The sequence below is a fragment of the Pinus tabuliformis genome, chromosome 1_2 (genome assembly GCF_031772625.1).
Source record: "Pinus tabuliformis cultivar Carrire ecotype Pingquan chromosome 1_2, CPIR1, whole genome shotgun sequence".
In the NCBI taxonomy this organism is placed as follows: domain Eukaryota; kingdom Viridiplantae; phylum Streptophyta; class Pinopsida; order Pinales; family Pinaceae; genus Pinus; species Pinus tabuliformis.
Window position 1 is genome coordinate 898,724,276 of NC_142298.1, and position 16,679 is coordinate 898,740,954.

The following is a 16,679-nucleotide window of genomic DNA, read 5'->3' on the forward strand; positions in this document are numbered from 1 at the left end:
GATCTAGAGGCTGGAATTTTGTAATTTGTAAGGAAGTGTTGTTGGTTTCTCTCTGAGAAAAAAATTGTATTGTTAGGTGATCTTGCTTTTCATGAGGTGAAGAGGGCTTTCATGCTAGGAGGATGATGTTGGATCAGACAGCTAGGTTGTAATCCTCTCTTCTATTTCTACTATCAATAAAGTTCTTTTAGTTTTTCTCCATATAATTGTGTATTTGTAAATCTTGTTATTTATGGATGCAATTGTATGGTTAATGTATTTCTAATTCTGCATTGTTTATGATATCATAGATCTCGATGCTTTGATGGTGTGTTATTGCTTTTCCCCTATAGATATTCTCTAAAGCAGGACAAGTAGGATAAGAGTGACAAGTTATATCAAGGGAGAGAGGAAACAAGCAAGGAGCCAAGCTGAAGATATAGGTTGGTGCTCTCTGCTTCTCTCTTACATATCATACATAAAGGAAACCTTGAAGTGCTTTGAATTGTTTGTTTCTAACAAAGCTACCGGTCTTAATGGGACTAGCAGATCGAAAAGACACTAGTTTTCCCAGAAACAAGATGGCACAACTATTCAAGAAGAGGAAAAAGGAGGCTGCTGATAAGGCCCAGGTGAAGCAGGCACGAAAGCAAACAGGTGGAATAGAGCATGGCTTTGACAAAGGCATGAGATTGCCTTCACTTGATACAGAAGAGGAAGAGAGAGAACAACACGGTGTGGACCCTCAGGAGACGTCCGTCTGCATTAAGCACCCAAGAGCGCTGGAGAAGGGAGCATCCAGGAAGAAATCAAAGGAAACCAAGACCTTGCTCGACCTTATCACATTGATAGAGGGTAATTTACAAGATATTGGTGACATAGTTAGGGATGTCACCGCGGAGGCCCTGCAGCAATTTGAACAACAGTAGCAGATCATCCTAGGGGCTATCCAGACAGGGTTACAGGAGTTGCAAACCTGTGTGTCGTAGGCTCGTATGGTGTCTACCAGCTTGGCTATCAACACTTCAGAGGCTGTCGATATGATGCGCAAGAATGTTTCCAGTGCGATAGTGCTACCAGATGGAGCACTAACCACAGAAAATGAGGTTGACAGGCCCACTATTAGCGCCCTGAAGGGAGTTAGGTTGAACCTGGCATAGCTTCCGCACAAAGCACTCCACTTCTTGCAGGATGGAGTAATTGCAAAACTGAGGGCCCGAGAGCCCTGTGCCCTCCAGTTGATTAGCGAGCAGTGGATCAACAACAAGTAGATGGCCCTACAGAGAAATGCCGCCAATGCTGCTAAGACTAAGGCGATCAATCAGAGCAAGAGGATTATGTAGGTCATTGAGGAGGCATGACGAATGGTCCTACAGTTGGCCATCGTGGAGGAGGAGCCATTCAAGGTATGCATCTACAAACTGGCCACAGGGGTGCACAACACTTGGACTGAGATGACACGGGTTCAGTTGGAGTTGAACCTGCAAATTACAGAGCTACAGTTCAGGGCCTAGCTTTCAACACCACCAGAAGTAAAGGAAAAATGGGTGACGACTGTCACAGAGGCAGTAGAGACGATGGAGAATGCAGTAGCAGACTACATGTAGTTGTTCAAGTAGTCATTCGAGGTCCTGACAAGCTTGCAGGAGGACCCTAATATATAGAGGCTAGAGATGGAAGCACGCGAGCTACAATAATGCTATGATGAATTTAAGGGCACAACGTGAATGGTCACACTGAGATAGAGACTAGCCAAGCTACAAGAGGCCAAGTAGCTGAAGGAACAGGTGGACACAGTGCTGCACAAGCAGGTAGTGTTGAAGGCGAGACTAAAGCCCTACCTAGAGGAAGATTATGCAGTCATAGGAAATATAGAAGGAAATCTTGCGACTCTGTAGGAAATGCAACAAAAGCTTCACGCTGACAGCACAAGAGCAGTGACCGAGCAAACAGTGGAAGACGCAAAGCAGACAACAGCTCAGTGCACGACCAAGGTAGCGGTCATACGGGTTGAACTGGAAGGACTTCGTACAAAGATCTCCACACCCACCGAGTGACTCGAGGGCGATTCAGGATGTTTGTGTTAGGGGCCTATTGGGAGCGGGATCCCCCAAGGATAGTTTTGGAGCTAAAAGTCCATGTTTGAGTAAAATTTTGTAATAAAATTGTAAAGACTCCACATTTTGTGGTCACGGAGCATGAAGGTGTCATGTTTCATAAAGGGTAGTCCACCCTTAGTTTTGTAAAGTAAATTCGGATATAAAAGACCTACCCATGGTCTGCGGACCATGGGATTGTATAAAAGGATCTAAACTCTAAGTAGTTTTGGAGACGCACAATGTAAGAGAGTCATAGTTCTGAAATAAGAAGTCTAACTCTTGGGTTGTAGCATAGGTAGAGGCTCTGCAGTTGAGTGTGTAGAGGCCTAGGGTAGAAGTCCACAACTAAGTGTGCGGACCCTTACAGCTATGTGCAAAGGGTGGATAATGTCTATAAACACTTGGAAGATATCAATAAAGAGAAATATTCTGCAATTTCATTGTCTTTTTTCTGTTGATGCATCTTGATATGTCATGTATGAATTTCCTTTATTATGCTTATATGATGCCCGAATGAATGCAGTTACATTAGATAACTAAACACAATTACGGTTATATGTCTACGCGGGGTTAACTATAATTTTTTGATAAGATAAGCAAGTCACTTAGATTAATTATGGAATTTACAGGGCACGCTGCCATAGTAGCATGAAAGTACTTTAACAGTAAGCTACGGCTACATTAAGGTCAATTGTACTCTTTCGCGGGGGTATTGAAGGACAGAATAGGGGGCTCATCTTGTAAGCCCTAGAGCGAAGTGACTTGTGTGAAGGCAGGGATAGAGGGAATCAAACGACATCATAACCATCTCAGGGTGTAGAAAATTGGTTCTAGCATCTCCCCATACTGCTTCGGGTCTGTCTACGCTCCGTGGGCTGATGCCGAAAGCGCCAGTAGTGTAGGGATTTGTTTGGCTAATTAACGCTGAACATGGGTGAGGCACCCTCAAGCCAACACTTACTGAAGCATACTGGACAACATTCCCAGAGAGCTGAGAAGCAAAGTTTTCCTTTCTGCAAATGAGTGATTTTCTTTACGACAAAGTGTGTTACCTTTTTTCTACAATATAGGTTATTTAATTTCCGCAAGTGTGATTTCCTTATTTTACAGTCTTGGTTTTTTATTTTTATTGCAATTGATCTTTTGATTTTTTCAGGTGCTAAAAGGACTCCGAGCTCTCACTTCAGGTGCTAACAAGACTTCTCAGCTAGTAGGAAAATGCTAGGAAGTGTGATGCTATTGTCTAGTCAATTTAATGTCTTAAATTGCTCTACATAAATTATCAATCCAGGTATTGTAAACTGATGAAGTGTGGTGCACCATATGTGCTTAGTTAACCTTTTTCTTACTTCGTTGTTTTATAGATTTTATTTTGTTTTGTTACAAATGGAAATCCTATTCTAAGGTCTTAAGAATACTTTTAAAGGACAAGTATGGATAGAGATTTCAAGATAAGGCCTATGTCCCTAATGGTAACTTCCAAAACTTAGCACTTCAAAAGATCTCAAAACATGTTATTGATGGAATTAGTACTTAAACAAAAGTGTAAATATGCAGCTACTTTAATCAAAATAGAATGCAACAACCAATCAATGAGCTAGTGACTATGAAACCCAGTATCCTTGCTGCTGTATAAAAAGAAAACTGAACTTAAAGCAATTCAAAAACTGTAAGCAAAGTAAACTAAATCATATTACGTCAACCCATATTCTAACCCCTCACCTTTAGACTCGCTCTGGCTATAGGAGGCAATCATAAACAAATTGAGTAATCTGATATCTAAGTTGCATAAAATGAAATTGCATAAAATGAAACTAAGATCAAACTACGCATTCATACTTCAATCCTTCACCATTCGACTCGCTCTTGCTATAGGAGGTAACTGAAAATGACATGAGTAATCTAATCGCTAACTTGCAGAAAAGTAAACTAAATCGTATTACATCAAATAATATTCTAATTCTTCACTATTTGAGTCACTTGGCTATAGGAAGGTAATCATAAACAAATGGAGTAATATGACATCTAAATTGCATGAAATGAAATTGCATAAAATGAAACTAAGATTAAACTACTCATTCATACTTCAATCCCTGAAAATGACATAAGTAATATAATCACTAACTTGTAGGAAAGTAAACTAAATCATACTACATCAAATAATATTCTGATTCCTCACTATTTGAGTTGCTTGGCTATAGGAAGGTAATCATAAACAAATGGAGTAATATGATATCTAAATTGAATGAAAGTAAATGAGCAAAACAAAACTGAAAGAAATAACAATACTGGAAGTAGAACTCAGAAAATAAATCAGCAGAAGGACAAGATGATTCCATCATGTCATTAGTCATTAAAAATCTATGTGCATTACTAATCTACAATCAACCGGTTGAACACACTTGCATGAATTAAAATTGCATGAATGAAAAATCTAATCTATCAAACTTGAAAGCAATCAAATGACATAATGAAATCAAAGCAAAATTTACAAAATGAAATCTACTCTACCTTACATTCTAATATGCTCCATGACATCTACTTCACATCTCCTTCCATGTTGAGAACATCAAAGCTTTATTCAAATTCTTCAAAATTACAAAGTACAACAAAGCTCTCCAAAGCTTTCAAAAGCATCAAGGAAGAACTACAAACTCACAAGCTAAAAAGACATAAGAACTCCAAACTCTAAGCTAACAAATGAAAGAGAGAGATCTCCTATTTATACAAAAAGATGAGAAGCCATCTCATTAATGAGAGTCCATGAATTTTTCCCTCTACCTCTAGAGTCCTAATCAAAATAGGAACTGATAAGACACATGTCTTCTTAGAGTTACAATACAATTAGAAGATGTGACACATATCCTCATGATCCCATGATTCTTTCCACTCAAATTCGAATTTGGCCTTAGAGTGCCACATAAGGGTCTTCTAGAAGCCTCCTTTCAACCTACACATGTCAACAATCTCAACCCATTTGTTAGGTATAAGCATATGCACATTATTTTCTAATTTTTAACCACAAATTCACTTAAAAGGCTTAGAATTAATAAAGATTGGAAAAACATAAATGTGGCCCAATGATAATGAAAGTGGGACGAATGTGGTAACATAGTAGTGAAATGGAGGTGAAATGGAGGTGATATAATGGATATAATAGTGAAAGTGTAATGGAAATGAATGACATTTTCAAGACTCAACATACCCCCCAACTGAAGCTATTGCATGTCGTCATGCAATGTATATTACATTAACTCTTTTGATCCTTGAGCTTTGGCTTAACTTTGCATGATATCATTTGATAACTTCATATTTATGCAAAGTATTTTACTTGAATTACAACATGGTTGGTTTTTGTGTTACAACCATTTTTTTGTTGTTGCCTTCTATTTTGATCTTTGAACTTTGCATAATGATATTTTAATTATTGTTGCAAATTATATCTTTATTGGATTGCATGATGGTTGTTTCTTGTGTGACAACCATGATTTTGTTTGTATCCAATTTATCCTTTAAGAACTTTTTCAAAAGTCATTGTATGCTCATAATAGAAATGTAATAATTAATATATGTTGGAAGTATGTGGGTTCCTGAATATGATATGGACATGGAAAGATATGAATATGAATATATTCCCCCCCCCCCCCCAACTGATGGTATTGGCAATTTTATGAAATGAGGAAGAGAAATGTTTTTCCAACAATTATCATTCTAGCTTTTTATGGAATTCTATGGTCAAAAGTTAGAAAATGACATACCTTCACTTACCCTTTGGAATGGATGAGTTGTATGTGTGGTGGCTACAAAATTCTGATCATATTATTCTTCAAGTGGCTGAACAAGAGGAGTCATGGATAAAGAGATAAGTGACTTTTTATTGCTTCTACTAAAACTTGCTAAATCTGCTCCAAAATGCTGAAAATAATAGTCTTCATGTCTTCAAAACTCACTGGCACATTTCCTACTATGTGAAAAGATGTTCTGATTTCGAACATAGTAGGAAATTGTTGGCTTAGTGGCCATTAATGGATGCCACTAGTCAACACGAGAACTCTCACCATTGATGACAATGAGAGTCAAGATGCCGAAACACATCTTGCTAGGTACGAATGAATTTGCCGATGTCGAGTCACCTAGAAGATCTAATGAACAAGGGAAATTAATGTATTCCCATTGTTTGTCAGCATGAGGACTTGCCATTAAGGCATGCAAGCCTCAAGGTGTTTTTACAGAGAAATTAGACTCAAAGGACTATGGACTTAATAATTTGCATTGAAGCAGGGCTTATTTGCGGTATGAAAATGACAGGAAATGGAAGATGGCAATGGAGAGTAGAAATGGAAATGGGCAATAAGCATATGAATGAGCCTCTTGCTTTTATTTGTGGGTTATGAATGGAGAAAAAGAGATGGAAAGTGTATGTGAATGTAAGTGGAAAGTATGGAGTGGAATGAGGTGAATGGTTTATTATGAAGTATGGATGTGATGGATGGATGTGATGGAGACAATAGTATCTGAAAGTTTTTTTTTCAAGTGTTTGGATCTAATTTTGCATCAGCATATTTTCTCTTTGTTGCTGATCATCCTCTTATGAAACAAATTGGTCTCTTAGAGAGACACCATTCTCTTGTAGTCATTTGTCCTTCCTCCTGGAACCTACAAAAAAAACTAATAATTCTTCTACAATGGAATGTAAGATTATCAAATGAGAGAGGTGATCAATCTCTCTAGTTATGATATTTACACACAAAACAAAAAATTTTGTATTAATGAAAGAAGTTCTCAAAGGAAAAATCAAAAGAATTTATACCTGCTTTGGAATTGGTGCCCCAAGTTGAATGTTGCTTCTTTTTAGCAATTTATTTCATTATTTGCCATTTCAAACTCTAATGATATATTTATCATTGTGTAGATCTTTCCAACAATACTTAAATCATCAAAATCTGATTTTGTATGAGAAAGATACGCTGATTTGAACAATGAGGTTTTTTTGGCTGCGAAATTAGACTTTAGCTGCGGAATGTGCACGGTTCTGTAGCTAAAAATCTTTGATACAAAGTTAGCCATTCATTTTTCATCATCAGTCCAAAATTAATCAATACCTTCAGAAAAGTGAGCAAATAACTTATTCATTTTATTGATTCAAAATTATTATTTTTTTTCTTGACATGCAGCGACTTAGTGTGGCGACTCAATGTGGCGACTTTGTGATAACACTCAACTTGACTTCCCTTTGAACGGGGTCTTTTTCATTGAATTGGATCAAATGAATAGGACACCATCCATGTACTGACATTCCCCCAGCTACCCATGTGGCTTGTTTTGCTTGATGACGCCTGCAACCTAGATTTTAACAAAATAGCTGCGGAAAGTTGAACCAGCTGCGGAAAGTTGAATCAACTGCGGAAAGTCACTGAAATAGTCAACCATCAGTTTTCTGATTTAAATTATTTTCTTCATTTCCTGCATGTAGGAACTCTGTGAATGGTAATGGCATATGGAGCAAAACAGTTTTAGCGATGAAAATGGAATACCAGGGTACCTACTCTTATGCTGCTCATTTTTTTTTAAATATACACGAAGTGTCACTTTACTACTGCCTTCTGAATCATAAACCTTGAAGATGAATTTAATATTTTGGTTACTTAGCAATTAGGCATGGGAACAATTTTAAAGCACTTCGACTATAAAAAAGATGCTTATGCAAGAGTGAAAATATGCAAGAACTAGTATGCAGAAATGATAGATTATTTTCAAGGTCAAACGAAAACCAATGATTTCAAGTACCATTATAATGCACCAAACTTTGATATGATTGAAATCAGCCCACAATTAGCATGCAAACAGTCCCAAAATCTCACTTGAAAAACAAACAAGATAATACTTATTGAGCCTTTGAGTGTATGAGGATTTATTTTCAGGACCAAACTTCGAAAATTACACTGTTGTAGCAGTTATATCAGACTTCTGAGCAACAAAGCTTCAACTATAGTTTGATAAACAGCCTATAACCATAACCATTCGGCCCTTCCATAAACTTGGGCCCTTCCGGTTCTGCCCTCAACAACAGACCCATTCTTTCCTTCTTGTTCTAACAATTCGACTGCGTGAATGATGGATGAAGAAAATTCATTATGTGTTAGCGGGGAATTGACATGGTTTTATGGAGAAAAATCTGGTGATGGTAAATGGAGAAACAGAGAACCAGTGGTAGGAATGGAGTGGAGTAGTGAAGTTCGATTGAAATTTCCAGATCAGTTTGGACTAGTTCACGTAATGGAGAGCCATCTTCAATTAGGATTGTTGTTAATAGGTGGCAATAAAAAGATAGGAGACGTGGTGGAAAAGGGTGGAAGACGTGGTAGAGTAGGTGCCAGCACATAACCAAATTAGAATTCCCCCTCTCAGGCATGCCGAATTCAATCACAATCTATTCATCTAATTGAGAATCTGTTTTTTTTTACACGCGGCAGGCAAATAGGGGCTCCAAAGAACCGAGGATTTCTCCCAGACCGCCACAAATTTCTTCAGACGGTTTCTGGGTTATCTAATTTACCTAGCTAGCGAAAAAACACATGTTTTCTTTTCTTCAAATTCACCTCCGTTTGGGCAAATCGTGCATTTGAAGTTAGACGTTTTTTTAGCTGTTTAAGTTTTTCTGAGTTTTACTGTTCTGCATTCGGCCTGTAAAATTTTTGAATTAGTAGTTGGATGATATGACTTCGTCACTAAGTATCAGGCTTCTCGAATCACTACCTCATGATCATGAACAAAGAAATGTTTCATATGCTATAGATACCTTTTAAAATCAGAGGCAAGATCCCACTATAGCTGATACTTCTTTTGTAAGCTCGTAAAATAAAATTTTGTCGCAGATTGGACAATTTTCGAGGAACATGTATTGTTAAATGGATCTGATGTTTTGGAAATGCTTTTGGATGTGTCCTCGCATATCACATATTCATTTTCTGTCGTTTGGGAACTACCAAACCGTCCTTCATACCCCGATGCAGTCCCATCATGCAAGGATCCCAGAGGATATATTTTTTTATTTTTATTTTTTAGAACTTTTTTCAACCTTTTATATTTGACGTTTGTACATTTGTCCAGGAAATGTTCGTCCTCTCCATGTAGATACTCGCACATTCTCTGCCTTTACCATACATGTTAAAAAGTCCTTGCTTCAATCCAATTTTTTTTTTCAATGCAGTCGTGGAGAGTTTTTCCTTCTCTGCCCTCTCTAGAACCAGATCGATTTTTTTTTTTTATTCAACTACAAGTTCAAGTGAAATAAAAATCAGTCAGGTTTGACTTGCATGTGTTAAGCATCAGACTCGCGTGTAGTTCTTTTTAGCTGGCTCGACTCGAGAGATCAAGGTCTAGAGATTTTGATGCTTTACTTCAAGAAATGCAGAGATTGTTTCAGGCCAAAGCTTGAACAGGGAGGTATATTTTCTTGTTGAAGCCATAGTGAAAGCTAGGATTCAAGATAACCATAGATTGTTTTTCTTTTTCTTTTTTCTTCTCTTAAATTGTAAAATTTTATAAAAAGGATTAATGATTTTCAATTTCAGGCAGCAAAGACTTCAAGAAAAACATGCTAAAAACAGGACTTTGACTCAGGTCTTAGGCTGGTTTTTTTTATCGATCTGAGATGAGTGAATAGGATAGGATTCATGTCGGTACAATTCTGGAAATGCCCATGTGGTCGTTTTTTTCATTGGATATTTGTAACCCGCTAAACCTTGAAACAGTTGCAGAATTCTCAACTAGATGCGGAATCAGGGTACTTTCCCCAGCTAAGTTGCAAAACCTTATTAAAACAAGATATAGTGTTTTAAGGACCACTATATACCATAACAAATCAATCTTGGACAGCTGAACCTATCAAAGTAGTTGGGTTTCATTTTTTTCATTTTTTTTATTTTTTTTATTTTTTATTTTATTGAATCAATTGAAATGATGAAGTTTATTTTGTCTCCTTTTTTTTTTTTTTTCTTTTTTTTAACATAACAATCCTTTTTCTGATCCTCCAGATCACACAAAGTGCAGGAGGAGAGCATACTCAAGAATTATTAATTAATTTTTTTTTACTTAACAATCCTTTTTCTGATCCTCCAGATCACACGAAGTGCAGGAGGAGAGCATACTCAAGAATTATTAAATTCTTTTTTTTCAGATGTAAGAAATAAGATTTCCTAATTACACTTCCCCGACAACGGCGCCAAAATGTCTAGTCAATTTAACGTCTTAAATTGCTCTACATAAATTATCAATCCGGGTATCATAAACTAATGAAGTGTGGTGCACCATATGTGCTTAGTTAACCTTTTTCTTACTTTGTTGTTTTATAGATTTTATTTTGTTTTGGGGTTTTATTTTTGTTGGTTTCCTAAATTTTCTAATGCAAATGGAAATCCTATTCTAAGGTCTTAAGAATACTTTTAAAGGACAAGTATGGATAGAGATTTCAAGACAAGGCCTATGTCCCTAATGGTAACTTCCAAAACTTAGCACTTCAAAAGATCTCAAAACATGTTATTGATGGAATTAGTACTTAAACAAAAGTGTAAATATGCAGCTACTTTAATCAAAATAGAATGCAATAACCAATCAATGAGCTAGTGACTATGAAACCCAATATCCTTGCTATTGTATAAAAAGAAAACTGAACTTAAAGCAATTCAAAAACTGTAATAAAAGTAAACTAAATCATATTACATCAACCCATATTCTGACCCCTCACCTTTTGACTCGCTCTGGCTATAGGAGGCAATCATAAACAAATTGAGTAATCTGATATCTAAATTGCATAAAATGAAACTAAGATCAAACTATGCATTCATACTTCAATCCCTCACCATTCGACTCACTCTGGCTATAGGAGGTAACCGAAAATGACATGAGTAATCTAATCGCTAACTTGTAGACAAGTAAACTAAATCATATTACATCAAATAATATTCTGATTCTTCACTATTTGAGTCGCTTGGCTATAGGAAGGTAATCATAAATAAAATGGAGTAATATGACATCTAAATTGCATAAAATGAAACTAAGATTAAACTACTCATTCATACTTCAATCCTTGAAAACGACATAAGTAATCTAATCACTAACTTGCAGGAAAGTAAACTAAATCATACTATATCAAATAATATTCTGATTCCTTACTATTTGAGTCGCTTGGCTATAGTATGGTAATCATAAACAAATGGAGTAATATGATATCTAAATTGCATGAAAGTAAATGAGAAAAACAAAACTGAAAGAAATAACAATACTGGAATTAGAACTCAGAAAATAAATCAGCAGAAGGACAAGATGATTCCATCATGTCATTAGTCATTAAAAAGCTATGTGCATTACTAATCTACAATCAACCAGTTGAACAAATTTGCATGAATTAAAATTGCATGAATGAAAAATCTAATCTATCAAACTTGAAAGCAATCAAATGACATAATGAAATCAAAGCAAAATTTACAAAATGAAATCTACTCTACCTTACATTCTAATATGCTCCATGACATCTACTTCACATCTCCTTCTATGTTGAGAACATCAAAGCTTTATTCAAATTCTTCAAAATTACAAAGTACAACAAATCTCTCTAAAGCTTTCAAAAGCCATCAAGAAAGAACTACAAACTCACAAGCTAAAAAGACTTAAGAACTCCAAACTCTAAGCTAACAAATGAAGGAGAGAGATCTCCTATTTATACAAAAATATGAGAAGCCATCTCATTAATGAGAGTCCATGAATCTCTCCCTCTACCTCTAGAGTCCTAATCAAAATAGGAACTGATAAGTCACATGTCTTCTTAGAGTTACAATAAAATTAGAAGATGTGACACATATCCTCATGATCCCATGATTCTTTCCACTCAAATTCGAATTTGGCCTTAGAGTGCCACATAAGGGTCTTCTAAAAGCCTCCTTTCAACCTACACATGTCAAAAATCTCAACCCATTTGTTAGGTATAAGCATATGCACACTATTTTCTATTTTTTAACCACAAATTCACTTAAAAGGCTTAGAATTAATAAAGATTGGAAAAACATAAATGTGGCCCAATGATAATGAAAGTGGGATGAATGTGGTAACATAGTAGTGAAATGGAGGTGAAATGGGGGTGATATAATGGATATAATAGTGAAAGTGTAATGGAAATGAATGACATTTTCAAGACTCAACAACTATTCAAAGAACTATCTCAAATTCTGGCAGAAGCTGGGGTCTCTGCTTCACGGAAAGAAAACATCTTGGCATCAATTAGAAATTGATCTACTCCTTTGGAAGAAGAGAATCATGAAGAATCGAAAGATATTTCTAAGGAGACCGAGAAGCTATGGGTCGTGCTTGCTGAGGAGAAGCCATCAGAAGAAAAGATTGAAGAACACCAGCATGATCCAACCTGCACTTTAGAGGATGAACAAAGAAAGTTGGAGGATTTCCATGATGCACAAAATGTTTCCCATGAATCAAATGACCAAGAGTATATGGATCCCTTAGAATCTTGGTTTCAGATGACTGCCAGTATTCATATCTCCCTTATCATTCAATAATCTGTAGCATCACATCAGTTAATGTAGCTCGTATCTCATTTTCTGGTATTTTCTTACATATACTTTCTAAATTTGAACATGAATATGGTTATCCTCTTCTTGAACACTTGGTTGCACTAGAGGTCCTCATATACTTAAAAGGGATTCTTTCACTTCTTAGAGTAGATTAGGGTAGAAGAATAAAGAAATTCCATGAATAAAGTCATTACAACAATGGAATTGGGGTTTTCTCTTTCAAAGCATAGCCACTGAAAATGCTTTTGATCTAGATTGGTTGTTAACACACACATCTATGACAAATCTTGTTGGGTATGATTCGCCTTAATACCTCATGTTTTTTCAAAATTAACCATGATTAACCACTCTAATGAAGTTTTCATCTGAGATATATATTTTCAGTTTCCCTTAGAAGGTACTATTGGAGAGCCCCCTATGGTGGACCACTCTTGTAAAGATCATAATAAGCTATTCATGAGAATACTATCATTATTAACTTAAAGAATCTTCCAATCATTATCTGGGATATTTTCAATAAGTCTTTAGGGTACATGAACTAGCCAGTAATGATTAGTCATTAAAAACTTTTCACGCCATCCTGTACTCTTAATAAGTAGATCTGCCTCCCCACTTATTAAATAACCTTTGAATTTAATTACAATCAGAGTCTACAAAAAATATTTAGGGGAGGATAGGAGGTCTCGTGATGAGCCGTCCTACCATGATCATGAGACCTAACACGCATGACTTTACTATTGGTGGTCACCAAGATAGAGTAATGGCCTTCAACTAAAAAGCTAGAAGACAGGAGGTCTCATCAAGAGTCGGCCTATTCATCCGTGTTATTTCTTGTAAGTGGCACTTTCATCAGCTCGTTACCAAGCCAGGACAATGGCCTTCATCTAATTTTTAAAATTAAATAATATAACTCTGAATCTATATCTAGTAAGTGGGACACAGGCATTTCACTGGGTTAAAAGAAATCCCTACCGAGGTTATAGACACATGTGGGCAGTAGGGCCATGTTTGTGGTGTCAAAGTTAATTTCATACTAATATTTACTCAGCTATATTTCTCTTTCCCTAAAAATCATCATTTAATTTCTTGGACAATGGTTTTAAGATGATTTGAGCATGATGCTCTGAGTTCTATCTTTCAAAAATTAAGAATCTTTAATGATGTGGTACCCTTAGTGGAGGTAATTCTTTGTACTGGATTAAGGAGAAATTTACTTTCGCATCTGCATGAAAACAAATTTAGAGTGTTCAATTTTCGGATTTGTCTAGGAAGGTGTAATTTTGTTGTATTTTTATCTCCCTTTTCTGGTATCATAACTCACTTAATTTTTATGGTATTTAGAGTGATGAATTGTTCAGCGATGATTACTGACCAGGTGTTGATGGACAACAATGTGTGTTGACTATGATTGCCTCTAAATAAGAACTTTGTGACCTAGGTACATGATTGTTGTATTAGGTGAAGGAATCTTATGGTAATTTACTTGAAATTGCACCTTTTAAACAAAGATTTTATTTTTTATCATGATTGTTAATAAGACTCTGGACATGAATAAGAGCTCTAAAATATATGAAAAGAAGAGAATTTATTTGAAAGAGGACAATGGGCATGTGATTTCTATCATAAAGGTGCAGTACACTTTTTCCATAATGTTTGGTACAAAGCATTGCTTTCCTATACCTGATCTGTTACATTGCAATTTTACCATTTCTGCACTTGATATCTTCATCAGGACTGTAACATAGTTTTAGTTGGCACAGTAATAATAATGTTACATACTTTATGAATGCTTTAAATGATGACATACCATGATATCTGAATATTTCCTTTTGAAGATTTTTGCAGACACTTTTATTGGGAAGCATAGTATGATCTTTAAACATTCCCCCTGCCTTCTTCCATGATTTTATAATCTTATGGTTTTACTTGCATGGAGACATGCAAGAAGGTCAGTGTGGGGTAGTGTTGAGCCTCCATTTTACCCAAATTTTCATGATTTACCTAAATAAGTTTATGCCTGTAGTAAGTGTCTATAATCATTATTATTCGTTTTACACATTATTAAGTTATCATTTAGAGTCATTTAGAGCTGACAATTGTTGATCTATAAACTCTTCTTGTTTTGTTACTTTAATGTGAAAATTTCATTAATGTCAGGCTCTTTTGTGGCAAGTGCTAACATTCTTGTAGTAGAAATTCCTATACCAGTTGTGCCTGCACCAACTCTGCCTGCACCAACATGCCTACACTAACATGCCTGCATTAATTTGTGGCTTTCATACATTGATACATTTCTAGGCAAATATGAAAGAGGCTTTTGTTCAAAATGATTTTTGAACAATTCCACATAAGCTAAGATACACCCATGTCGTACGGATTTATCTTTAGGCAAGAATTAATGCCTTGGCCCCAAATTCGCAACAGTTTCCAGAATACCAACTTATGCCTCAATTTCCATGTATGTGCATGTGAATAGAGAAATTATGGAACATGGATTATGGTCCCAGTATATCATATTGACAAAGCCTCAACCTGATTTCTAAAATTCGTAATGGTATAAAAGTTACATAACAATCTTTGAGGCAATTTTCTAAAAATAGATTGTTTTCTAGAATTTTAGAATCTCAAATTTCAAACAATCATTGTTAGGCACAATTTCTTAGGCAATGGATCTGAACTAGAAAATTATGAGAGAGGTTATTGTTGCAAATATAACAATCTATATTTCCTCCAAACAGTTTTCTGAAATTCGTAATGGTTAAGGAGATACGCAGAGTTCTTTTGAGGCATTTTGTTAAAAAACTGATTTTTCCATAATTGTAGAAAAAGGCCAGATTTGGGAAATTTGTGCTAGATCTTCATTCCTTCAATGGGTAAATGGTTGTACTGATATTCTATTGATGAATATCAGTTGGGATTCAATCCCCATGTTGTTTACTAAGGAATAGAGCCAAAATTATCATGAAAGAACATTCTAAAAGGAAGGAGTCACTTAGGTGTGAACGAATCAATATCGTTGTGTAGGAAGGGAGGAGTTGCACACTAGTGGGATGATCCCTTGAAGGGACTACTAGAACTAGTGCAATTTTTTTTTATGAATTTATAACAAGATTTCTGAAACAAATTTCTTTGGCATTAAATTCTGAATTTTCGTTTCTACTCTGAAATCAGTTTATTTGGAAATCACTTCTGAGTAATTTTTTTTCTCCATACTATTCTAAAGATTGTGACTTATTCGCTACAAGGGCAACGAGCTAGATGGTTGGGCCCACCAGCCAGTCTATTGCCCCAAACCTCTTAACTTTCTTTTGCTGCATTTTAGTTGCTTGGTGTGAGTGTGATCTTAGATAATTTCACAATTTCATTCCATAGCTCCTTTTCTTTTTCAGTCATTTAATTTTCAATTTCATTCCACAAGCTTTATTTTGTTGCTCTGGTTATTTAAGTTTAATATCAATGCTTTTTATTTTATTTTCATAAAGGTTGAACTAAATTAAATGGTGAATGTTTTAACTGCATCTCTTATTTATTATTACAAAGATTTACCCTAATCTCATTGTTGCATAACAAAGTCTATTTCCAGGACACAATGGTGAAATAATTGCTGAGAAAGAATTCTGGTTAACTTAACTTAACATGTATTCATGATTGCCTTTGAATATTATATGAGATGGATTCCTGCACTTTTGTAGAAAAACATTTATTCCTGCACTTTTGCAAGAAGATGCCCAGATGAGCATAAGAAAAGGTTGTGAATCTTGTTGACAAAATGGTCACAGAATTCTTCATTATAATTAAATGCTACATATATTATAAGGAAGTATTTAATAAGACCCGGGTAAATAACATGAGTTATATATTGGTTATTATTGCATATTTCTCTTACAACTAAAGTACTGAATTTTCTTTAAGAGAAGTAGTGCATTATTATCTTGATTCTTTTTAAAGCATTCAATTATTTCCTTATATTAGTTGGAATGAATTTGTTGTGTGATTTATAGTTTCATGCTTGCAACAT